This window comes from Bufo bufo, chromosome 6 (assembly GCF_905171765.1).
Source record: "Bufo bufo chromosome 6, aBufBuf1.1, whole genome shotgun sequence".
NCBI classification, from domain to species: Eukaryota; Metazoa; Chordata; class Amphibia; order Anura; family Bufonidae; genus Bufo; species Bufo bufo.
In genome coordinates, this window is record NC_053394.1 from 227,882,109 (window position 1) to 227,909,611 (window position 27,503).

The window sequence follows — 27,503 nt, forward strand, 5'->3', positions numbered from 1 at the left end:
GGAGTGGTTGGCCATCAGATTAGCTTTTAAAGGAATGGCGCCATTGGTTAGAGGGAGCCAGACACCCTATTACAGTGTTTACCGACCATAAGAATCTGGCCTACTTGGAATCGGCCCAACATCTGAACCCAAGACAGGCCAGATGGTCTTTGTTCTTTTCTAGGTTTAATTTTGTTGTCACGTTCCGCCCTGGGGTTAAAAATGTGAAGGCGATGCCCTGTCACGTTGTGTTCCAGGAGGGGGAACTTTGATGACCCGGGTCCCATTTTGGCTGAAGGGGTGGTCATCTCTGCTCTTTATCCTGATTTGGAGGCAGAAGTTCAGGCAGCCCAGGCAGAGGCTCCTGATCTTTGTCCTCCTGGGAGGTTGTTTGTGCCTCTCGCTTTACGACACAAGGTTTTTAAGGAGTACCACAATACTATCCTTGCTGGGTACCCGGGGAGTAGAGCCACAGTGGATCTCATTGCTCGGAGATTCTGGTGGCCGGCTCTTCGTAAGACGGTTGATGGTTTTGTGGCAGCCTGCGAGACCTGCGCTTGTGCCAAGGTCCCTCATTCACGGCCATCGGGTTCTCTCCTCCCGTTATCCATTACTTCCCGTCCTTGGACGCATCTGTCCATGGACTTCATTACGGACCTGCCTCGTGCCTTGGGGAAGACTGTGATTCTGGTGGTAGTGGACCGTTTTAGCAAAATGGCACATTTCGTTCCCTTTCCTGGTTTACCCAATGCTAAGACGCTGGCGCAAGCGTTTGTTGATCACGTTGTTAAATTGCATGGCATTCCTTCAGACATCGTTTCTGATAGGGGCACGCAATTTGTTTCCAGATTCTGGAAGGCCTTCTGTTCTTGCTTGGGGATTCGGTTGTCGTTCTCTTCTGCTTTTCACCTGCAGTCGACTCGTCAGACCGAACGCGTCAATCAGAATCTGAAGACATATCTGCGCTGTTTTTTCGCGAAGAATCAGGAGGATTTGTATTCTTTTTTGTCCCTTGCTGAGTTTGCTTTAAAAACCCGTCGCCAGGAGTCCTCTGATAAGTCACCATTTTTTGGTGCATATGGGTTTCATCCGCAGTTTGGGACATTCTCTGGAGAGGGGTCTTCTGGTTTACCTGATGATGAGAGATTTTCCTCGTCTTTGTCATTTATTTGGAAAAAGATTCAGGGTAATCTGAAGAGTATGAGTGAGAGATATAAGCGTGTGGCGGATAAGAGACGTGTGCCTGGTCCGGACCTGAATGTGGGTTATCTGGTGTGGTTGTCTACAAAGAATATCAAACTGAAGGTTCCCTCCTGGAAGTTGGGTCCTAAGTTTATTGGGCCTTACAAGATCTTGTCCGTCATCAATCCCGTTGCCTTCCGTCTTGATCTTCCTCAGACTTGGAAGATCCATAATGTTTTTCACAGGTCCCTATTAAAACCTTATGTCCAACCCACTGTACCCTCTTCTTTGCCTCCTCCTCCGATTTTTGTTGATGGTAATCTTGAATTTCAGGTCTCTAAGATTGTGGATTCTTTCATTATCCGCAGTTCTCTCCAGTACCTCGTTCATTGGGAGGGTTATGGTCCTGAGGAGAGGATGTGGTTCCCAGTGGCGGACATTAAGGCCACTCGTCTCATCAGGGCTTTCCATAGGTCTCATCCTGAGAAGGTGGGTTCTGAGTGTCCGGAGTCCACCCGTAGAGGAAGGGGTACTGTCACCGCAAGTTCTGTGAGAAGGTCTGGCAGACGTCCTTCTCTACCTCTTGCATGACTTTCTTTGTTTTGGTTTCACTTTTTCATCTCCTTTCCTTCTCCCAGGTGTCAACTATTTAGACTAATCGTCTCCCTTTATATTCCCTCCCACACTGCCTCACTTTGTGGTTTATACTACTTCCTGGATGAAGTGTTCACTGCTGGAAACTGCTGCTACTGTTTGCTCAGATAAGTCTTTTATGTATTGTGTTGGCTTGATTCTAGGTGACCCTGACTCCGTCAGTATTAAGTGCAGGGAGCCGTTGGTCGTGTCCCCTCACTATTATAGGGTTTTCAGGTGTTACACAGTCATAGGTACGTGGGCGTGCAATCGTCTACCATTGAGACCCTTGCTTGGGCATAGCAGTCAGGGAGAGCTCTTAGGGTTTTATAGGCCTCACCTATATGCTCCTTAGTTTGGGATCAAGCCAGTTGGACGTTTATTCATAAGTTCCAGCTATCTGCGACATCATCCATGACAGTTTCCTGAGACTGGAGAAAATGGTTTGCATGGCAGAACATTAGATTAGCTTTATATGCAGATAGAGTGCTCCAATGTATTTGCACTTGCGAATTTTTGGCAATTAATGATGCACATATTTTTTCGCAATACGTGCAACTTGTGACATCACAGCACTATGTCTGTAGCATGTATGTATGGACAGCAGAACCTTTTACACTGCCTAACACCCTGCACTGGAACCTACCTCAATCTATCTTATGCTGACTATCTCCCCCTAACTATCTGAATTATATATATATAAGTTAACTGTCTAATGTAATACAACAAAGCACAGAGCACAGCAATGACACTGCTGTCTCTTTAATAACTGCAATAAACTTTAGAAAATAGCTGCTGGGGAGGTTCTTATATAGTAAGAGGTAAGCAACTTTTCTATTGTTTGCTAGGGATGCTGCTAAGCGGTGACAAAGCCTTCTCATTGGCCCACAATCTAGAAGAAGGAAGGGATGATCACCTGATTTGTACTGTGTTAAAAAAAAAAAGAAAAGAATATTCTTAATTGCGAATATATAGCACTATATTCTAAATATTTGCGAATTCTTGAAGTGCCGATATTCGCAATAAATTTGCTTTTCGAATATTTGTGCTCAACACTACTGGGCAAGTAAAGTCATTTCTGGGAATGGTGGGCTATTACATGACCTTTGTTCACCACTTTGCTACTCTAGACGTGCCCTTGACAGGACTCTTGAAGGGACACAAGTCAATGATGGTACGCTGGGATGATCGGGCAGAAGAGGCTTTCTCTGCTTTGAAGTTGGCCCTGTGCTGGTCCCCGGTTTTGGTGACGCCCGACTTCAAAAGGGAGTTTATAGTACAGACCGATGCCTCCGAAGTAGGCCTCGGTGCTGTACTGTCTCAGGAAGTCAACGTTGAGGAGCATCCCGTTGTCTTCCTTAGCCGTAAGCTCACCGCAGCCGAGACACGGTATAGTATAGTGGAGAGAGAGTGCCTTGCAATCAAGGGGCACTGGAAGAATTTCTCCGCTATTATTTTTTGGGGAGAAAATTCCACCTGGTGACTGACCACTCCCCTCTCAAGTGGATGAGCCAGGCCAAGGACAGAATCTCCTGGGTCACCCAATGGTTTTTCTCCATACAAAAAGTTTTCAGTGGAACACAAGGCAGGCCAGTTACAGGGAAATGCAGATGCCCTGACCCGGGTACACTGTCTGGCGTGTGTTCACCCCCTCAGGGTATGTGACACAGTGAGAGGTTTGGTCTGGGAAAATAGGTATTTTTCTTCCAGCATGTGCTGCCTGGCTGATTTATAGCCAGGTGAGGTCAAATACCAGATCCGATTTTAAATGCCATTCCGGGTTTTGGGAGCACCTGGCTGTCCTTAAATAGGCAGCTGGGCTCAGAAGCCATGTCTCTGTGTTGGGATCTGGGAGCCTTGCGTCTGCATGAAGGCTTGCTACCTGTTTGGCATGAAAACAGGTTGGTGCTGCTATATGCATGGACTCTTTGAGGTAACTTTTTGTTTGAATATGACTGCAAGTTTTTTCACTTGCCTAAATTGTGAATAAAACACTGAACTGATTGATCCAAAGAACCTGTTGTTGCTTCTATACTGCGTCCTCTAATCCTGTCTACCAGAGCGAGTCCCCACAGGAACTATAACAAGCAATCATCGGATTGCTTCTCTCATAGACACTAATAATGCTTTAGCATTAAAGTCTATAAGAAATACACTGTACTCATTTGGAGGTCTGCCATAGGCCCCTGCTCCATAGGTACTAATCTGTGGCAGTCTTGTATCAATGAGGAATGCAAAGGCTGCCACACACACACTCCGGCTTCCCCCAATCCTTTCGTTTTTGCTCTTCCAGATGCCGTGGTAACGTTTGATCATGGCATCTCAGGGGTTAAAAGTCTACGATCTGCATTACCACTGGTTGTGGACATTCAGCCCCGGTGTCTGCTGTGTGAGCACCATCTTTAAAGACCAAACGTGTGACATACTATTACATGACATGTTAGGAAAGGGTTAATTGAAAGTTGAGTGGAAGGAAAATGTGTGATAGAAAAAGGTGCACAAGAAACAGTGATAACTACAGCATTGAAAGAATTGTCAAGAAAAGGCCATTCAAGAATTTGGAGGAGATTCACAAGGAGTAGACTGTGGCTGGAGTTAGTGCCTCAAGAGTCACCACATACATACGTATCCAGGACATAGGCTACAGCTGTCGTATTCCTTGTGTCAAGCCACTCATGATCCAGAGACAACGTCAGAAGCGTCTTACCTGAGCTAAGGAGAAGAAGGACTGTTGCTCAGTAGAGATGTCCCGAACTATTCGCCGGCGAACAGTTCCCGGCGAACATAGCTTGTTCGTGTTCGCCATGGCGGGCGAACATATGTGATGTTCGGTCCGCCCCCTATACATCATCATTGAGCAAACTTTGATCCTGTACCTCACAGTCAGCAGACACATTCCAGCCAATCAGCATACCCTCCCTCCCAGACCCTCCCACCTCCTATCAAAAAGCAAGGACAGCATCCATCTTAGATTCATTCTGAAGCTGCAGTGTCACAAATTTGACTAAGTTGTAATCGCAATGCGATTAATACAGGTTATATTAATCGCATTGCGAATTCAACTTAGAGCTGGGTTCCTAATGGTTGTATTGCTAGAATATAACGAAGATTGAGAATATAGTGCTATATTCGTTATATTTGTCAATTCTAGCAATACATCCATTAGGAACTCAGATCTAAGTTGTAATCCCAAATATCCTGGTAGTTTAAGTCCCCCATAATAACCACCTCATTATGATTTGCCGCCTTGTCTATCTCATTTAGTAGTAGATTTTCTGTGGACTCTGGTATATTAGGTTGTGAAGGACTTTTATGCAATTGCCTATATGCTTCAGTTTGATTCTCTCCCTGCTATTTTGAGGACTATATTGTTCGGTTCCAAATGTCAAGAATGAATGTATTCGTGTACCGGACAATGATGTTGAGATTATGTTTGTATGTGGGATAGAAAGTACTTGTCTGAAATTGTTAAGAATTGTAAATGTTCTGGCCAGCAGATAATTGAGCTGTGTGTATTGGTAAAACTCAATTGTCTAGCCTGGCCCAGAGGAGGAGTTTTAGGATAATTGAGCTGTGTGTATTCTTAAAACTCAATTATCTAGTCTGGCCCAGAGGAGGAGTTTTTGCTGCATAAATTGTGAGTTCTGTGTACCAGTAAATCAGTCTTGTTCCAGCATTAAGTTTTGACTCATGTGTGGATTATTCGGCGATTCCAGGGATATTCCTACTCGTGGAATATTGGGTGATTTTCTTTTATGGGAAGAAGGGAATGCTTGACGGGGATATTTTCTCCTACCGTCACAATTGGTTGGCAGCAGCGGGATTTTCCCTTCTACTTTCCTTTACACCAGGATTCCAAGCAGACACTGGGAACAGTGAATGGAGGGCTGGTACACCCTGCTTAAAAGAAAAACACTGAAAGAACTACTGGAAGTCCGTGGAAGGATTGCTAGCAACAAAACCAAGCGGGTCATTATAGCAGAATTAATGGAGCTAGACCAGGAGAACTTGGTTGCAGCAACGCCAGCAGTACAAGAGATGGGGACACCAGTGATTCAGGAGGAGGAATCACCAGCCAACAAGGCAATGAGAGAGAAGCTAGCATGGTTCGGTCCGAACCCAACGGCGGATGTGGTGCTGAAAGTGATGAACCTGTTAGCGGAGGAGGCTAAACAAATAAGAGACGCAGAGCTACAGTTAAAACTGGCAGCAGTCCAACGAGCAGCCGCACATTCTCCAAACAGTGAGTACAGCACAGCAGACACAAGGAAGATTCCGTTTAGCGCTTTTAAAGCTTTTGATGAAAAAGACTGTGACATTGATAATTACCTGGCAGATTTTGAGCGACAATGTAACCTGCACCGAATAGATAGAGGAGAGTGGGTCGCAATATTGTCAGGCAAACTGTCAGGCAAAGCTTCTGATGCTTTCCGGACCGTGCCAGAGCAGGAGATCCATAGCTACGCCAGGGTTAAAGAAGTGCTCCTGGCTCGTTATGCAGTAACCCCAGAGTCCTACCGACAAAAGTTCAGGGACTCACGCAAAACCACGAAAGACTCTTACGTGGAATGGGCATGCCAGTTATCCCTGTCGGCCTCTAACTGGGTCAACAGCAGCCAGGCCACCTCCGCAGAGGACATTTTACAACTAATGCTCCTGGAACAATTTTACAATCACATCCAGACGGATGTCAAAGACTGGGTGAGAGATCGCAGGCCCATGACTCTACCAGAGGCCGCTAAGTTGGCGGATGAATATGCGGATACTCGCCAGACGAACCCGGTCACACCACGGGTACAACCTCCACGACCAACGGTGCCCTCACACCCACCAGCCGCTAGATACCAACCTCCTAACAGACCGGTGACATCTAGCCCTCGCTATCCACGCCAGGAGGACAATGAACAACGCTGCTTCCGGTGCAAACAGCTGGGTCACTACAAGCAGAATTGCCCCATGGACAACAACACCAGGTCAAATTGGTCTCGACCTGGGTACCCGCCCACCAGCAGCAGCCCATTGTGTAGACTCGGCTTGGGATCCCCAGGAACTGGGTCAGGAAGAACCATTGGGCACCCTTTACGAAGCCCTCATGGTACAATCTGTTATTACGGACAACAGGAAACACCATTGTCAGCTGGTCATGGTTAACGGAAAAACCGCCCGGGGATTAAGAGACAGTGGGGCAACCATCACGTTGGTACAAAGACACCTTATTAAGGCATCAGAGAAACCGGGGAAATCAATTGCTGTGAGAGTGGCAGGGGGAGCAGTATACCGTATTCCTACTGCACAGGTACACCTAGACTGGGGTGCGGGAGCTGGCAATGTTCATGTGGGCGTCATGAAAGACTTACCTTCTGAAGTCATCCTGGGCAACGACATTGGCCCCCTGACTTCGGCGTTCGCCTCTACCCCCGCTCAGGAGGCCCACGCAGTAACCACCAGAGCACAAAGTCGCGCTGCCGAGAGCCATCCGCTTCCTACTGAGACCCAGGTAAGCCAACCCAACCTACCCTTGACTGTAGAACCCCTACCCTGGGACACCCCAGAGGATTTTGGGCGGGAGGTGACCGGAGACCCTTCCCTCAGAAAGTATCGAGAGAAAGCCAGGAGGGGCCAAGGGGGGTTAGAGAAGGAGCAATTTATCTGGGAGGAAGGCCGCTTGTACAGGCTCACCGAGACCCGGGGTAATACACCAGGGCCTAAGCAAAAACGCCAGCTGGTAGTTCCCCGGAAATACCGCCAGGAGTTATTGAGGATTGGGCACGACGTACCCTTGGCAGGCCATTTGGGAATACGCAAGACAGGGTATCGGATAACCCAGAACTTCTTCTGGCCTGGGGTGTCCGACGACGTCAGGGCGTATTGTCAAACGTGCGAGGTATGCCAACGTATAGGTAAAAAGGGAGACCACCCAAAGGCTAAACTAGTTTCCATGCCCATTATTGAAGAACCGTTCACAAGGGTAGCCGTGGACATTATAGGGCCCCTGGCCCAACCTAGCCGTTCCGGCAAGCGGTATATACTCACCATAGTAGACTACGCCACCCGTTACCCCGAAGCGGTAGCTCTCTCTAACATACAGGCTGAGACCGTAGCAGAGGCCCTAGTTAAAGTATTTTCCAGAGTAGGCTTTCCCAAGGAGGTTCTGTCCGACCAAGGTACCCAATTCACGGCCGAGATAACCCAGCAGATATGGAAAACCTGTGGAGTTAAATCCCTGACTAGCTCCCCATACCATCCCCAGACTAACGGCCTGTGCGAGCGCTTCAACGGAACGCTAAAGCAAATGTTGAAGTCGTTCACGGGGGCATACAAGGATTGGGAGCGATTCCTGCCACACCTTCTCTTTGCCTACCGAGAGGTGCCGCAGGAATCGACCGGATTCTCACCCTTCGAACTTCTCTATGGGAGGCGGGTGAGGGGGCCCTTAGATCTCATCAAGGATCACTGGGAGGGGCAGACAGAGATTGAGGGGACCCCGGTTGTACCTTATGTCCTGGAGCTGAGGGGGCCGCATGGAGGAATTAGCCCAGACAGTGCGAGAGAACCTCCGGGCGGCCCAACGGCGCCAGAGGGTATGGTATGACCGACGGGCTAGGCACCGGAGCTTTCAGATAGGCCAAAAGGTCATGGTATTAAGGCCGGTCCGAACAGACAAGCTCCAGGCCGCCTGGCAGGGCCCCTATAAAGTTATAGGACAGATATGCGACACTACCTACACGATAGCCAGCTGCGAGGATGAAGATGTGAAACGAACCTTTCACATCAACATGCTCAAGGCCTATCAGGAACGGGCAGAGGAGGTAGCCGCTATCTGTGCACCAGCAGGAGAAGACACAGAGACCCTACCCCTTCCCGACCTATTGGGCAGTAACGAAGGGATGACCCAGATAAAGAAAGTCCAGCTAGGTGAACAGCTGGAGCCGCAAGAGCGGGATCAAGCTGTCCGCTTACTAGAAACAAAACAGGCCACATTCTCTCAGGAGCCTGGATACACACTCCTAGCCATACACAAGGTAGAGACTCCAGGACAGGCACCCCTGAGACAGCCTCCCTACCATATCCCCGAAGCAGTCCGGGAAGGGATGCGGAAGGAGATAGATGAGATGCTTCGGCTAGGCGTAATCGAACCCTCAGAAAGTTCTTGGGCCTCGCCGGTAGTCTTAGTGCCAAAGAAGGATGGGACAACCCGCTTCTGTGTAGATTACCGGCGCCTCAATGACAAGACAGTTACGGACGCCTATCCGATGCCACGGATGGACGAGCTGCTTGACCGTATCTCTGCAGGGAAGTATCTGACCACAATAGACCTATGCAAGGGATATTGGCAGATTCCCCTAGCAGAAGATGCCATACCCAAGTCGGCCTTCATCACCCCGTTCGGCCTATACCAATTCCGGGTTATGCCGTTCGGGATGAAGAACGCCCCCGGCCACCTTCCAACGGATGGTGGATCAGTTACTTAGGGGTCTCCAGAGCTTTGCATGCGCTTACCTGGATGACATCGCCATCCACAGCGATACCTGGGAAGCGCACCTAGAGCACGTAGGGGTAGTATTAGATAGGATCAGGGGGGCCGGGCTGACCCTGAAACCCGACAAATGTCACTTGGGTATGGCGGAGGTACAATATTTGGGCCACCGAGTAGGATGTGGTAAGCAACGGCCGGAGCCGGCTAAGATCGAGGCCGTTGCCAATTGGCCCACTCCCCACACCAAGACACAAGTCATGGCTTTCTTAGGCACAGCCGGCTATTACAGACGCTTTGTACCCGACTATAGTGCCCTGGCCAAACCCCTGACCGACTTGACCAAAAAGAAGCTACCCCGACAAGTCCTGTGGTCCCCGGAATGCCGAGGTGGCTTTCCAAGCACTAAAGACTGCTCTGGTTAATGCTCCGGTGTTGGTTACCCCAGATCCTAACAAAAGATTTATTGTCCATACAGACGCTTCAATGTTTGGACTGGGGGCAGTACTAAGCCAGATCGGGAAGGATGGAGGAGAGCACCCGGTGGCATACCTGAGTCGGAAGCTGTTGCCAAGGGAGGTCAGTTATGCCACCATTGAAAAGAGTGTTTGGCCTTGGTATGGGCACTCAAAAAGCTCACACCTTACCTTTATGGCCGGGCGTTCACTCTCATCACCGATCACAACCCCTTGGGTGTGGCTTAACCGGGTTTCAGGGGACAACGCCCGTTTGCTACGCTGGAGCTTGGCCTTACAGCCCTATGACTTTACGATTCATTATCGCCCAGGCAAGCAAAACGGGAATGCCGATGGATTGTCACGCCAAACGGATTTAACCTCGGACTAAAAGCTCTGAACCCGTCAACCCTACTGGACCAGGAAAGGTCCAACCGAGTTGCCGGAGCAGGGAGAAAAAGGGGGGCCATTGTGAAGGACTTTTATGCAATTGCCTATATGCTTCAGTTTGATTCTCTCCCTGCTATTTTGAGGACTATATTGTTCGGTTCCAAATGTCAAGAATGAATGTATTCGTGTACCGGACAATGATGTTGAGATTATGTTTGTATGTGGGATAGAAAGTACTTGTCTGAAATTGTTAAGAATTGTAAATGTTCTGGCCAGCAGATAATTGAGCTGTGTGTATTGGTAAAACTCAATTGTCTAGCCTGGCCCAGAGGAGGAGTTTTAGGATAATTGAGCTGTGTGTATTCTTAAAACTCAATTATCTAGTCTGGCCCAGAGGAGGAGTTTTTGCTGCATAAATTGTGAGTTCTGTGTACCAGTAAATCAGTCTTGTTCCAGCATTAAGTTTTGACTCATGTGTGGATTATTCGGCGATTCCAGGGATATTCCTACTCGTGGAATATTGGGTGATTTTCTTTTATGGGAAGAAGGGAATGCTTGACGGGGATATTTTCTCCTACCGTCACAATTGGTTGGCAGCAGCGGGATTTTCCCTTCTACTTTCCTTTACACCAGGATTCCAAGCAGACACTGGGAACAGTGAATGGAGGGCTGGTACACCCTGCTTAAAAGAAAAACACTGAAAGAACTACTGGAAGTCCGTGGAAGGATTGCTAGCAACAAAACCAAGCGGGTCATTATAGCAGAATTAATGGAGCTAGACCAGGAGAACTTGGTTGCAGCAACGCCAGCAGTACAAGAGATGGGGACACCAGTGATTCAGGAGGAGGATCACCAGCCAACAAGGCAATGAGAGAGAAGCTAGCATGGTTCGGTCCGAACCCAACGGCGGATGTGGTGCTGAAAGTGATGAACCTGTTAGCGGAGGAGGCCTAAACAAATAAGAGACGCAGAGCTACAGTTAAAACTGGCAGCAGTCCAACGAGCAGCCGCACATTCTCCAAACAGTGAGTACAGCACAGCAGACACAAGGAAGATTCCGTTTAGCGCTTTTAAAGCTTTTGATGAAAAAGACTGTGACATTGATAATTACCTGGCAGATTTTGAGCGACAATGTAACCTGCACCGAATAGATAGAGGAGAGTGGGTCGCAATATTGTCAGGCAAACTGTCAGGCAAAGCTTCTGATGCTTTCCGGACCGTGCCAGAGCAGGAGATCCATAGCTACGCCAGGGTTAAAGAAGTGCTCCTGGCTCGTTATGCAGTAACCCCAGAGTCCTACCGACAAAAGTTCAGGGACTCACGCAAAACCACGAAAGACTCTTACGTGGAATGGGCATGCCAGTTATCCCTGTCGGCCTCTAACTGGGTCAACAGCAGCCAGGCCACCTCCGCAGAGGACATTTTACAACTAATGCTCCTGGAACAATTTTACAATCACATCCAGACGGATGTCAAAGACTGGGTGAGAGATCGCAGGCCCATGACTCTACCAGAGGCCGCTAAGTTGGCGGATGAATATGCGGATACTCGCCAGACGAACCCGGTCACACCACGGGTACAACCTCCACGACCAACGGTGCCCTCACACCCACCAGCCGCTAGATACCAACCTCCTAACAGACCGGTGACATCTAGCCCTCGCTATCCACGCCAGGAGGACAATGAACAACGCTGCTTCCGGTGCAAACAGCTGGGTCACTACAAGCAGAATTGCCCCATGGACAACAACACCAGGTCAAATTGGTCTCGACCTGGGTACCGCCCACCAGCAGCAGCCCATTGTGTAGACTCGGCTTGGGATCCCCAGGAACTGGGTCAGGAAGAACCATTGGGCACCCTTTACGAAGCCCTCATGGTACAATCTGTTATTACGGACAACAGGAAACACCATTGTCAGCTGGTCATGGTTAACGGAAAAAACCGCCCGGGGGATTAAGAGACAGTGGGGCAACCATCACGTTGGTACAAAGACACCTTATTAAGGCATCAGAGAAACCGGGGAAATCAATTGCTGTGAGAGTGGCAGGGGGAGCAGTATACCGTATTCCTACTGCACAGGTACACCTAGACTGGGGTGCGGGAGCTGGCAATGTTCATGTGGGCGTCATGAAAGACTTACCTTCTGAAGTCATCCTGGGCAACGACATTGGCCCCCTGACTTCGGCGTTCGCCTCTACCCCCGCTCAGGAGGCCCACGCAGTAACCACCAGAGCACAAAGTCGCGCTGCCGAGAGCCATCCGCTTCCTACTGAGACCCAGGTAAGCCAACCCAACCTACCCTTGACTGTAGAACCCCTACCCTGGGACACCCCAGAGGATTTTGGGCGGGAGGTGACCGGAGACCCTTCCCTCAGAAAGTATCGAGAGAAAGCCAGGAGGGGCCAAGGGGGGTTAGAGAAGGAGCAATTTATCTGGGAGGAAGGCCGCTTGTACAGGCTCACCGAGACCCGGGGTAATACACCAGGGCCTAAGCAAAAACGCCAGCTGGTAGTTCCCCGGAAATACCGCCAGGAGTTATTGAGGATTGGGCACGACGTACCCTTGGCAGGCCATTTGGGAATACGCAAGACAGGGTATCGGATAACCCAGAACTTCTTCTGGCCTGGGGTGTCCGACGACGTCAGGGCGTATTGTCAAACGTGCGAGGTATGCCAACGTATAGGTAAAAAGGGAGACCACCCAAAGGCTAAACTAGTTTCCATGCCCATTATTGAAGAACCGTTCACAAGGGTAGCCGTGGACATTATAGGGCCCCTGGCCCAACCTAGCCGTTCCGGCAAGCGGTATATACTCACCATAGTAGACTACGCCACCCGTTACCCCCGAAGCGGTAGCTCTCTCTAACATACAGGCTGAGACCGTAGCAGAGGCCCTAGTTAAAGTATTTTCCAGAGTAGGCTTTCCCAAGGAGGTTCTGTCCGACCAAGGTACCCAATTCACGGCCGAGATAACCCAGCAGATATGGAAAACCTGTGGAGTTAAATCCCTGACTAGCTCCCCATACCATCCCCAGACTAACGGCCTGTGCGAGCGCTTCAACGGAACGCTAAAGCAAATGTTGAAGTCGTTCACGGGGGCATACAAGGATTGGGAGCGATTCCTGCCACACCTTCTCTTTGCCTACCGAGAGGTGCCGCAGGAATCGACCGGATTCTCACCCTTCGAACTTCTCTATGGGAGGCGGGTGAGGGGGCCCTTAGATCTCATCAAGGATCACTGGGAGGGGCAGACAGAGATTGAGGGGACCCCGGTTGTACCTTATGTCCTGGAGCTGAGGGACCGCATGGAGGAATTAGCCCAGACAGTGCGAGAGAACCTCCGGGCGGCCCAACAGCGCCAGAGGGTATGGTATGACCGACGGGCTAGGCACCGGAGCTTTCAGATAGGCCAAAAGGTCATGGTATTAAGGCCGGTCCGAACAGACAAGCTCCAGGCCGCCTGGCAGGGCCCCTATAAAGTTATAGGACAGATATGCGACACTACCTACACGATAGCCAGCTGCGAGGATGAAGATGTGAAACGAACCTTTCACATCAACATGCTCAAGGCCTATCAGGAACGGGCAGAGGAGGTAGCCGCTATCTGTGCACCAGCAGGAGAAGACACAGAGACCCTACCCCTTCCCGACCTATTGGGCAGTAACGAAGGGATGACCCAGATAAAGAAAGTCCAGCTAGGTGAACAGCTGGAGCCGCAAGAGCGGGATCAAGCTGTCCGCTTACTAGAAACAAAACAGGCCACATTCTCTCAGGAGCCTGGATACACACTCCTAGCCATACACAAGGTAGAGACTCCAGGACAGGCACCCCTGAGACAGCCTCCCTACCATATCCCCGAAGCAGTCCGGGAAGGGATGCGGAAGGAGATAGATGAGATGCTTCGGCTAGGCGTAATCGAACCCTCAGAAAGTTCTTGGGCCTCGCCGGTAGTCCTTAGTGCCAAAGAAGGATGGGACAACCCGCTTCTGTGTAGATTACCGGCGCCTCAATGACAAGACAGTTACGGACGCCTATCCGATGCCACGGATGGACGAGCTGCTTGACCGTATCTCTGCAGGGAAGTATCTGACCACAATAGACCTATGCAAGGGATATTGGCAGATTCCCCTAGCAGAAGATGCCATACCCAAGTCGGCCTTCATCACCCCGTTCGGCCTATACCAATTCCGGGTTATGCCGTTCGGGATGAAGAACGCCCCGGCCACCTTCCAACGGATGGTGGATCAGTTACTTAGGGGTCTCCAGAGCTTTGCATGCGCTTACCTGGATGACATCGCCATCCACAGCGATACCTGGGAAGCGCACCTAGAGCACGTAGGGGTAGTATTAGATAGGATCAGGGGGGCCGGGCTGACCCTGAAACCCGACAAATGTCACTTGGGTATGGCGGAGGTACAATATTTGGGCCACCGAGTAGGATGTGGTAAGCAACGGCCGGAGCCGGCTAAGATCGAGGCCGTTGCCCAATTGGCCCACTCCCCACACCAAGACACAAGTCATGGCTTTCTTAGGCACAGCCGGCTATTACAGACGCTTTGTACCCGACTATAGTGCCCTGGCCAAACCCCTGACCGACTTGACCAAAAAGAAGCTACCCCGACAAGTCCTGTGGTCCCCGGAATGCGAGGTGGCTTTCCAAGCACTAAAGACTGCTCTGGTTAATGCTCCGGTGTTGGTTACCCCAGATCCTAACAAAAGATTTATTGTCCATACAGACGCTTCAATGTTTGGACTGGGGGGCAGTACTAAGCCAGATCGGGAAGGATGGAGGAGAGCACCCGGTGGCATACCTGAGTCGGAAGCTGTTGCCAAGGGAGGTCAGTTATGCCACCATTGAAAAAGAGTGTTTGGCCTTGGTATGGGCACTCAAAAAGCTCACACCTTACCTTTATGGCCGGGCGTTCACTCTCATCACCGATCACAACCCCTTGGTGTGGCTTAACCGGGTTTCAGGGGACAACGCCCGTTTGCTACGCTGGAGCTTGGCCTTACAGCCCTATGACTTTACGATTCATTATCGCCCAGGCAAGCAAAACGGGAATGCCGATGGATTGTCACGCCAAACGGATTTAACCTCGGACTAAAAGCTCTGAACTCCGTCAACCCTACTGGACCAGGAAAGGTCCAACCGAGTTGCCGGAGCAGGGAGAAAAAGGGGGGCCATTGTGAAGGACTTTTATGCAATTGCCTATATGCTTCAGTTTGATTCTCTCCCTGCTATTTTGAGGACTATATTGTTCGGTTCCAAATGTCAAGAATGAATGTATTCGTGTACCGGACAATGATGTTGAGATTATGTTTGTATGTGGGATAGAAAGTACTTGTCTGAAATTGTTAAGAATTGTAAATGTTCTGGCCAGCAGATAATTGAGCTGTGTGTATTGGTAAAACTCAATTGTCTAGCCTGGCCCAGAGGAGGAGTTTTAGGATAATTGAGCTGTGTGTATTCTTAAAACTCAATTATCTAGTCTGGCCCAGAGGAGGAGTTTTTGCTGCATAAATTGTGAGTTCTGTGTACCAGTAAATCAGTCTTGTTCCAGCATTAAGTTTTGACTCATGTGTGGATTATTCGGCGATTCCAGGGATATTCCTACTCGTGGAATATTGGGTGATTTTCTTTTATGGGAAGAAGGGAATGCTTGACGGGGATATTTTCTCCTACCGTCACATAGGTGGTTTATAGTAAACTCCTATTAGTAGTTTATTATTGTTTTTAGCTCCATGTATCTCTACGCACAGTGACTCCACATGTTTATGTCTCTCACTTATATCTTCACGGAGTGTGGGCTTTAGACAGAACTTTACATAAAGGCAAACCCCTCCCCCTCTCCGGTTTTGACGATCCTTTCTAAACAGACTGTAACCTTGTACATTAACTGCCCAGTCATAGCTATCATCCAGCCATGTCTCAGTTATTCCCACTATGTCATAGTCCTCCTCACACATCACTAATTCCAGTTCCCCAATTTTATTTGTCAGGCTTCGGGCATTAGTAAACATACGATGAGGTCCTCGACCCCACATGGAATCAAGGTCATGCGAGTGACCTATGTAGTTCAGAGGAAGAGGCGGTGGTCGCACAGAGCACAGCAGAAGAGGGAGCAGGGTGCAAAAGCGGAGCGGCCGTCCTCTAGACAATACGCCTCCTACTGGCCCACTACAGCAAGGGACCGAGCACACAAAGCCAGCTCCAAGGAGTTCCCTGGCGTGGCAGTTCTTCAGACAATGTGCTGACGACAAGACACAAGTGGTTTGCACGCTGTGCAATCACAGCCTAAAGCGAGGCTTAAACGTCCTCAACCTGAGCACAACCTGCATGACCAGGCATTTAAGTGAAAAGCACGAGCTGCAGTGGAGTAGACACCTCAAAAACCAAGAAATGTCTCTGGCTCCTCCTGCTTCCGCTTCTGCTGCAGTCTCGGCCTCTTCATCCATCTCTGGAGTGACAGTGCCACCTGCCACCCCGCAAACAGAGGATCTGCCAGCAATACCAACCCCTGGGTCACCAAGCATCTCCACAATGTCCCACGGAAGTGTTCAGCTATCCATCTCCAAAATGCTGTAGAGGAAGGGGAAGTACCCCCCTACCCACCCGCGATCCCTAGCCCTGAATGCAAGCATTTCCAAATTACTGGCCTTTGAAATGCTGTCATTCCTTCTGGTGGAGACGGATAGATTTAATGGCCTTATGGCGGTTGCTGTCCCACAGTATGTCGTGCCCAGCAGCCACTACTTTTCAAGGCGAGCCATCCCTTCCCTGCACAACCAAGTAGGGGACAAAATCAGGTGTGCACTGCGCCCAACGCCATCTGTGGCAAGGTGCACCTGACTACGGATATGTGGACCAGTAAGCACGGTCGGGGCCGTTATATCTCCATAAACAGCACACTGGGTAAATGCAGTGGCGGCTGGGCTGAGGCGGATAGCAGTTTGGTGCATGTCCTTCCACCACCGAGGATTGCAGTGCGCTTCAGTTTGCCTTTTGTTGCTTCCTCCTCCTATTCTGCTTCCTCATCCTCTTCCAGCTACTCATCTGGTCAGCGTAACACCTTCACTACCAACTTCAGCACAGCCAGGGTGTAAACGACAGCAGGCCAGCTTTAAAACTTATCTGTTTGGGGGACAAACCCCACACCGTGCAGGAGCTGTGGATGGGCCTTGAACAACAGACCGATTAGTAGTTTGTGCCAGTCAGCCTCAAGCCCGGCCTGATGGTGTGCGATAATGGGCGAAATCTCGTAGCAGCTCTGGGACTAGCAGGTTTGACGCACATCCCTTGCCTGGCGCATGTGCTGAATTTGGTGGTGCAGAAATTCCTTAAAAATTACTCCGATATGTCAGAGCTGCTGCATAAAGTGCGGGCCGTCTGTGCGCGCTTTCAGCGTTCTCACCCTTTCTATAGTGCCCCCATGTGTTCCAGTATATAAGATAGGGCCCCTCATATTTCTCCCCCCCGCCATAGTGCCCATGTGTGCAAGTATATAAAACAGTTATTTTGCATATTACAGTATATAAAATAGTCAGGCCCCCCCTTTTTTCACTTGCTCAGATAGGCCCCCATATCTGTTGCTCAGGACCCCCCCTATCAGATGCCCATTAACGCCCACATATCACTTGCACAGACCCCCCCCCATATGCCAGTTGACCAGGACCCCCCCCATCTCAGTTACTCAGGAGGACCCCCCCAATATCAGTTGTTTATTTATTCAGCCCCTTCCCAATATGTAAGTTGCTCAGCCCCCCCCAATATCAGTTATTTATTTATTCAGCCCCCCCCATATGCTCATTCAGGCGCCCCCCCCCATATGCTCATTCAGGCGCCCCCCCCCTTGCTCAGTGAGGAGTCGGACCCCCAGAGTCAGGCACCCCATATGCTTATTTCAGGCCCCCCTATAATTTGAAAGACCCCAAGGTCCCATGATATCAGACCTCAGATCAGACTTAAATAAATAATTAAAACTTACCTCTCCTGCTCTCTCTGTCCTGTCTCCAACAGCACGCGCTGCACACGTGACCTGACTGCGTACAGCGTCAGGTCATAGGTGCGCGCTGTACGCAGTCAGGCTGGAGGAGACCAGCGCCGCAAGGGTTAAGTAAGGAAGCGCCAATCTCTTTCATACTAGTGAGCGCTTCAGGATGCGCTTACTAGTATGATACTAGTGAGCGCTTCCAGAAGCGCTCACAAGTATGAATGGCCCCCTCACACGCTTACTTGTGCAAAAAAAAAAAATGAAGGAACTCGCCATGCCTCTCTTGTAATACTTATAGCGTGATAAAATTATTTAATGCAATATATAAAAATAAAAAATAATAAAAGGAGGTTACAATTCATTAGGGTCGCAAGTTGTCCAAGCAATAAACCCTGAAAGTATGGTATTGACGAATTGTAAAAAGAGTTTTTGTCATTAAAGTATGTTTAAGATAGGGTATCTGAGGTGGTTAATCTATATATTTTTATTTTACAGATTCAATAACTAAAATATGCCGGCCTGTATTGTGACCAAGTGTCGTAACAAAACTGGCCGTCGAGGACAAAGTCAGCATATAAAAATGCATTATTTTCCGAATGACGTTGACCGTGTAGTTGTGTGGCTTGCACAAACTGGTCAAAATTTTGTTGACATTAATGGTGTTACCAAAAAAATAAGTGAAGGAAGAAAATCAAACAAATATGTCATTTGTTCAGAACATTTTACGGAGGATTGTTATCGAGTCAGTCATTACGGAAGAGTTTTGAACAGGGATGCTGTTCCAACTATCTTTCCTGATGTCGTTGACGGAGAAAATATTATTGAGGAAACTTTAAAAAAACCAACTGGACACTCCAGAAAGCGAGTTCGGGAAACTGATATTCAAACATTAACTGTTCAAGAAAATATTGTTCACGTGGATCATATTCAACCTGAAATAGTAAAACATGGTACGTGTAGTGTATCAACCCAAACTAAGTACAATTTGAGCAATAGCAGGGTGTATTTTTTATCCACTTCTCAATCATTCAATTGAAGGACCAATTTACAACACAACAGGAACATTGCTTATTGAATCCAATTATGTCCACACCTCAACATCAAGGTGTACGTAGAGTTATACAAAGCCAGTCTGATTTTCATCACCTCTAAAAAAAAAAATTAATTTAGATTCGGAAGTATTGGATACAAATTCAATTCTTATGGGCGATATATGTCCTTTATCACCAATTCAACATGAAAACTCTGAACAAGCAGAAGTTAGTGAAGTGCAATTATCGATTGTTGTAGATCAAAGTTTACAGTGCCAATCAGAATATCTACCAGGAATATCAACTTTGGATGAATCTGAAAATTTATTGTGCGATTCATTACTCATAGAACCAAATAATTCTGATGGATGCATGCAATTTCTTACGCCGGAAAACTTGGTAAATGATAATAAATTAATTGTATTTGGAGAGCAGCCTTGAAAAACTATTCCAAAAAATTAAATGTCAAAAAATCAAAGATTCCAATTTTATGGTAAAATCGTGGACATAAAATTATAATGGTTCCTTTTGCAAATTCAAAGGGACCTTGTAGTGCTGGACATTCTTTTTTATTATTTGAAACTCAACACCAAAGATAGGACGTTACTGTGCTGGTAACATATTGACCGCTTCTTCGATTCTTTTCTCTGGTCAGAATTTTCAAAAAATAAGTGAATTTTGTAATATTTTTGGTTTATCATTTATTTCTCAATCAACTTATTACAGATACCAGACAAAATTTTTATTTCCAGCAATCCATATTGCTTGGGAAAAAGAAAAAAATTCAATAATTAATTCAAAAGTTGGACAAACCCTTTGTGTTTCCGGTGATGGTCAATGTGACAGTCCTGGCCATAGTGCAAAGTACTGCATTTATACTGTTATGGACCTTTTAACAAAAAAAATTGTTGATTTTGAAGTGGTACAGAAAACTCAATGCTCATCCTCTGTTGCCATGGAGAAGTTTGGTTTTGAGCGTGTTTTGAACAGAATGGCAGAAAATGGACTAAAGGTTAAAATATTCGCATCGGATCGACATGTCGGAATAAGATCTAAAATTAAAAAAGATTATCCATCCCTAATACACCAATTCGATGTCTGGCATTACGCTAAATCTTTAAAGAAGAAAATGCATACAGCATCCAAACTCAAATTCTGCAAAGAAATAACACCCTGGATTGAAAAATTAATAATACATTTTTGGTTTTGTGTGCAAACATGTGAAAATTCACCAGAACTTCTAAAAGCAAAATGGCTTTCACTACTTAATCATGTGAAAAATGTACACACCTGGGAAGGAGATTTGTATTCGGCATGCACACACGAACCAATAGAAGACATTGACCGTGAAGTACTCTGGTTACAATTGGGAACTCCACCTTACACCAAGATTGAGGAAATTGTAAATAGCAAACAGTTGTTGTCTGATTTACCTCATCTGGCACATAACTGCCACACAGGGGAACTAGAAAATTTTCACAGTCTAGCCGTTAAATACCGCAGTAAACGTATTCATTTTGGAATTGATGGGATGGAAGCACGGACCAAACTGGCTTCATTGACCCATAATAACAACGTTGGTCGTGAGCAAGCTGTTGTGAAAGTACCGAAAAAAAATACAGAGCAAAGGGAACTCTTCGGACAGCTTTAAAAATTCCAAAAGGCAAGGGGAGATGGATAGTACGCAACATTTATGAAAAAGCTAATGTTGACTATTTAGAAAACCTCCAAATTGATGTGATTCAATTAGTGGAAAAAATTATAACAAGTGACTGGGTGTCCCGTGCACCGAATTTACCACCTAATCTTCTAAATGCCGAGAGACCATGTAAGGAGGATATAAAAAAACAACAATTAACTCGGTTTAGGGCTATGTCAATTGCAGAAAAAACACCAATTGTGAATTTTGAATAAACATTTATATGTATACTAAAATGCATAAATAATTTTTGTTATCTTTCAGTTTTTAAATTATGTTTTTTTTAAATATAATTATTATTTCTAAGTTTACATAAAAAATTAATTATAAGTAATAAAAAAAATTTCCGATTTATATTTGTATTTATTTTCTAATTAATGATCAATGATCTAATTATTTATATATATATTATGAAAGTAAGTTTAATTTTAAATTTCAATCAACAACGAGCAGCGTTAAGTTACAAAGGGAAGTTAATTGAAACATAAAAGTGCAAGAGGCAGAAGGCTGGCCGGGTGTTAGGTTTAGGCTACTTTCACACCTGCGTTCAGGTGTCCGCTCATGAACTCCGTTTGAAGGGGCTCACGAGCGGTCCCGAACGCAGCCGTCCAGCCCTGATGCATTCTCAATGGAGGCGGATCCACTGAGAATGCATCCGCCTGCCAGCGCTCAGCCTCCGCTCCGCTCACCCTCCGCTCAGTGATTAGACACCTGAACGCTGCTTGCAGCGTTCGGGTGTCCGCCTGGCCGTGCGTAGGCGAGCGGATCCGTCCAGACTCACAATATAATGGGGACCGATCCGCTTGAAGATGACACCATATGGCTCAATCTTCAAGCGGATCCGTCCCCCATTGACTTTCAATGTAAAGTCTGAACGGATCCGCTCAGGCTACTTTCAGACTTGTAAATGTTTCGAAGTTATAATGCAGACGGATCCGTTCTGAATGGATGCAAACGTCTGCATTATAGGAGCTGATCAGTCTGATAAAAAATCAGACGGATCCGCTCCGAACGCTAGTGTGAAAGTAGCCGTTCAATGGCTGTGTAACTTACAACGTCACGTGCCTGCTATCGATACTTTCATAATGCATCATGAAGTTGAAACTTTGCTTCATATTGAGTTACGCTGGCAGTAAAGCAAGACTGGCCTGCAATTAATTTCATTCAGAAAAACCTCCTGCTAGAATCTTAAGTACAGGATGCTCAATGCTGTATTTAAAATAATTTTAACACTCTCTGCCTGCAATTAGGACACGCAAAGGTATTATGTCTGGGGGATGTATATTTCCTCAAATAATTTTTTTTAATTTGCAATGTGCATGTTTCTTCTCAATTGTTCAGAAAGTGACTCGATTAGGGTGATATGAGGGCCCGACGTCCATGGGTGGGGGGTTGTGTTTACAGCCCAACACCGTGCTTGACTTTTCGCATTTGCCAGAGAACACCTAGACTGTCTAATTCAATACTTGCTCCCTGTGCTCTTCACAGATTAAAGCATGTTCACACTCAGCACATGTGACAGACGTCACAGAGTCTGGAGACGCAGTGTAGAACTTACTGCTGCCTACTACATCCTCCAGCATGACCGTTTTGGCATTCGGCCAGTAATGGTGTGTGGTTTCATTTCGTTGGAGGGCCGCACAGCCCTCCATGTGCTTGCCAGAGGTAGCCTCACTGCCATTAGGTACCGAGATGAGATCCTCAGACACCTTGTGAGACCATATGCTGGTGTGGTTGGCCCTGGCAAGACAATGCAAGACATCATGTGCCTGGAGTGTTTCAGCTGTTCCTTCAAGACGAAAGCATTGATTCTATCGACGGGCCCGCCCGTTCCCCAGACCAGAATCAAATTGTGCACATCTTGAACATCATGTCTCGCTCTATCCACCAACGTCACCAACGTCTGTACATGAGTTGTCAGATGCTTTATTCCACGTCTGGGAGGAGATCCCTCAGGAGACCGTCCCCCACCTCATCAGGAGCATGCACAGGCGTTGTAGAGAGGTCATACAGGCACGTGGAGGCCACACATACTACTGAGACAGAATTTTACTTGTTTTAAGGACATAGTTTTAAGGCAGGCTATAGATGAACTTGTTTACCTTGTTAACCATGTGAACGCCTGCTCTTGTGAGAGCGCATTCAACTAAAATATTGCGTCTTGCCAGATGACGCACAGATACGTAGAGGAGGAATAACCCATCCGCACGCAGGATGCACCCCTGCGTTAAGCGATCATGAGGCTGATAATATCTATCTATTCAATAATACATTGCAATCAGATAATATTTATAACTTTAATTAAAACAAAATATATAAAGTATCCATTCAAAATTTAAACTTTATTTTCATAAACAACACTTTCTAATAAAAAAATTTAACTAGTTTTAATCCAGTTGAACATCACTCAAAAAACAAATAAATGTATTTAGAAAATAAATAAATAAATTATTAATTAAACAATAACGTATTATTTTTTTTATTTAAATAAAGCTAGTAGTAATAAACCAAATATTAAAAAAAAAAAAAAATTTATAATTAATTTTTTTATAAAAAATTTTTTTTTTATATTTAAAAATAAAATGTTAAAAATGTTAAAATAAATAATAAATGTTAATTGTATAAAGGTATATATACAAATCCAAAAAAATTACTTTTTTTAACTTTTAAAATAAAATAAATATATTTTTATTACCTCTTTGTCAAAACCAGTAGAAGAGTCATGTAAACTAACCCGCCTGTTGAGTTCATAGTTACTATCTTCTGTTTCTTCTGCCACATCCACAATATCAATATCATTAAATGGCTAAAAAAAAGTATGTTAAAAAGTAAGAAATATATAAATTAAAGTATTTTATCCATAGCATAGACGGAACAGTTAGTTATGTAGAACATCATAATTTATTAAATAAAACTAAATGGAAATTAGAAAGATAATAATAGAACTGAATAAGGTATTCAAAATCTATAAAATGTTTATAAAGAATGAACCACGTCCACTGTTTAATTTTAGTTATTTAAAAAAAAAAAAACAGGTATGCATGCAACATTGAAAAATAAATTCGATCACTATAATTGCTAAATGCGTTATCTCAAATTGGCCAATCAGAAATTAAAGAGATGCTATATGAAGGGGCACCGTGCACATAATTCTCTTTGTGTGTTTACTATTTGAGTATTGAGTGAAAAAACCTCTCTCGTATAAATAAAAACGACATCCTCTGTACTCACTTTCACGATGAATGCAATGCAGCAAACGGAAGTGAGCGGGCCGTCCTACGCGTGATCAGTCGTCACTAAGTAACGCTCCTCCTTCCAGAAGTTGGAGGACCTTTGATAAGTAATGTCACTCAAACGCCGGCCGGCCAGCTAGCTGCATTCTATTCATTTCAAAAATGAGTACATATAATTGTCGTTTTACCTATAGGAGATAGCTTGTTTCAAACAAAACTGACTTCTTTTACACACAAAGCCAGCTATGTGTGTAGTTTATGATACATGAAGGGACACATAGGTCCATGAGTGGGACAAGCATAAGATGATATATGTGTGTATTGTGCTGGCCCCCTTGATGGTCCTATGTGTCATAGCACACATTCCTTATAACAGCTGCATTAACTGATCCACCCCATAACAGCGTCATCAAAGTTGCCACGTAAGTGTCCTTAACATATACACCATAACACTGTGCTCCACAGATAGCGTCCTCCACAGATCCACCATAACATCGTCCTCCACAGGTCCACCATAACAGCGTCCTCCACAGATCACACATAACAGTACCATGCACATATACCCCATAACTATGTCATACCCATCTTCGTAAGCGGCTTATATGTGAAAATGAGATTAAATATACCTCGAGTTAAATTCCATTAAAATATAAAATTGTATATAGTTTACACTATATTTCTTCCAATAATGGCATTCTGTCTAAATTCCTATATCGTGCAGCACTATTTACATTTTTATTGCTTTTTTTTATACGAGTAAATCTATTTAGTTAGAGCTTTTTAATTATATTTATTAAATTAATATAATTACCAATATACTGTTGTCTTCTTCTTCTACAATGCATTGTACGATTTCGTAGTTGCTAGCAATAATAATTTCAGAATTTTGACCACTACTGATAGTAATAAAAAGTTCTTCAGAATCATCGTGACCAGTAGATTCCTTTAATAAATAAATTTTTAGAAACAAAAAATAAGCATCATGTGAATTTACTACAAAAAAAAAAAAATATAAAAATATTTATAACACTCCTACGGCTATAAAATACTCAGCTCAGGGAAAATTTTGCTAATTATGAATATTATAATTTTTTAGAACGGAAATAAAATAAATTTTTTTTAAAATATATACTAATTAAAATTTTTTTTTTATAATTTATTTATTTAATAAAAATCGTAGTCTAATTTTAAATCAAAAAAATATACTATAAATATTCTATACATTAACAAAGTATTTACAGTTTGATATTAGTTTAAATCCTTATTGATCAAAGTTGTTCCCATGTGTAAAATTTCAATTTTTGGAATGTTATCTTAAAATTTAATCTTACTAGTGTACTTACTAGTGCAATCTCAACCACCGTTTCTTCACTTTTCTTCTCATCTATTGCTTTATTTTCCTTTAGAAAAAAATTTATTTTTTATTTTTACATGATATATAACTCATTAGATACACAAGAAATATAATAAAAATACACTCCGATTATAAAATTATACTTACCATTGTACAATTTAAATATAATAATATTAATACAATTCTCAAATGTAATTTTATATTGCCTAAACGGGATATTGATGCGATTTGAAATTGGGGAAAAACAAAATGTATTTAATAATATAATATAATATAACATTTATAAATTTTTTATAAACATATATATGTCAAACGCTATGTAATATTAATTTTCTAAATAAATTTAGTACACTACACTATATATTAAAAAAAAAATTATTTTTTTATGAAATATAATTTTACATAAAAAAAGCAAATAAATAAAAATTGAAAATATTACATGGTGTTTGTATAATCAGATTATGCTTTACAAAAGTATTACAAATTAGTGTAAAAAATCTGACTTCCTTATATAATTACAATACCATTTGTATTTCTAAAAAATAAATAATACTGTATTACAATATAAAAAACTGTAATAATTAACAATCTTATACTATTCCAAAAATATAAATAATAATAATAATAATAATAATAATAATAAAAAAAAATTAAAATAAGCAACTTCAAATTTTTCAAAAAATTCTCTAAAAATAAGTGATAGCTACATAAAAAATTAAAAAAATATATAAAACCGTTATAAATAAAATGAAAAAAAAATGTGCAATCATTTATATCATGTCCGTTTATATAAATAAAAAAATTATTATTTTTTTAATTTTTTAATTTTTTTTTTTTGGAAATTTATAATTTCCTTATAATTATTTTTTATCAAATAAATATGTTTATTATAGTAATTGAATATTACTAATTATTACAATAAAATTATAAATATAATTTTTTTTATTTATCTTTGTTAAAATATTTTTATAAAATTTATTACATCTAAATTATTTATTAAATATTATTATTATGAAAGTTTCATATATTTTTTTAAAAAATATATATATATATATAAATTTTATATATGTGGAAGGCTGAAAAGTCAGCCTGAATTTGTGGGAGGGGCATATTACCTTTTTAAGCTCCAGCCCCCAGCTCCTCAGGGCGCTTCTGTTCACATGCTGGATAAGGAGTCGCCTTGCTCTGATACTGCACCCTTGCACGTTGTTGAGCTGCTTCCACTGCTGTCGCTTTTTTCGCCACCCGTACACCGCCGATTCCCGTCTGCAGGTTAGGTAATTCATGTGTGATGTTCGCCCTGCTCCACAGGGCTCCTCTGAGCGGCGGACACCTACTCCCGGCTCGATATGCACTCCAGACCCGAGCGTTCCGCCTCCCTCATGCGGCGGCAGGACGGGTAGGGTCCGGCCTGCGGGTTACCCCCCTCCACAGGGTCTCACCTGTCCTCCGGCTTGGGCGCTGTCACAGGCCGGTGTGCGTCCCAGCGTGGAGCGCACGCCGGAACTCCTCGGCCAGGCCTGGACTTCCGGTCACCCGATCGGCGTGCGTTCCAGCGTGGAGCGCACGCCGAATCCGGCCAGGCCTGGGCCCATGGTCACATGCTCGGCGTGCGTTCCAGCGTGGAGCGCACGCCGGAATCCGGCCAGGCCGGGGCCATGGTCACATGCTCGGCGTGCGTTCCAGCATGGAGCGCACGCCGGATCCCTCACTCAGGCCAGACGACTCCAGGGCAGCGGCTCCAGGGCAGGTAAGCTCTGTCCCCACCGGGTCCCTTATTACAGAAGCACCCGGTCCGGGCCCCCATGTTCCGGCCTTCTGGTGGTCGGATCAGCGTGCGTTCCAGCGTGGAACGCACACCGATACCTGCTCCCACATCTGGGTCCCCGCTCAAACTTGCGACTCGGGACTGGGGGCCCTGGCCCCCAGTCCACCCGTCTACATGGTCACCCCCCACCAGGAATTCTACCCTTGTTTCCCTGCTTCCAGGGGTAGAGGGCGTGCGTTCCAGGGTGGAACGCACGTACAACAAACCGATATGCGAATTAGGCAGGGGTCTAGCCCTGAGCAACAACGGCCATGT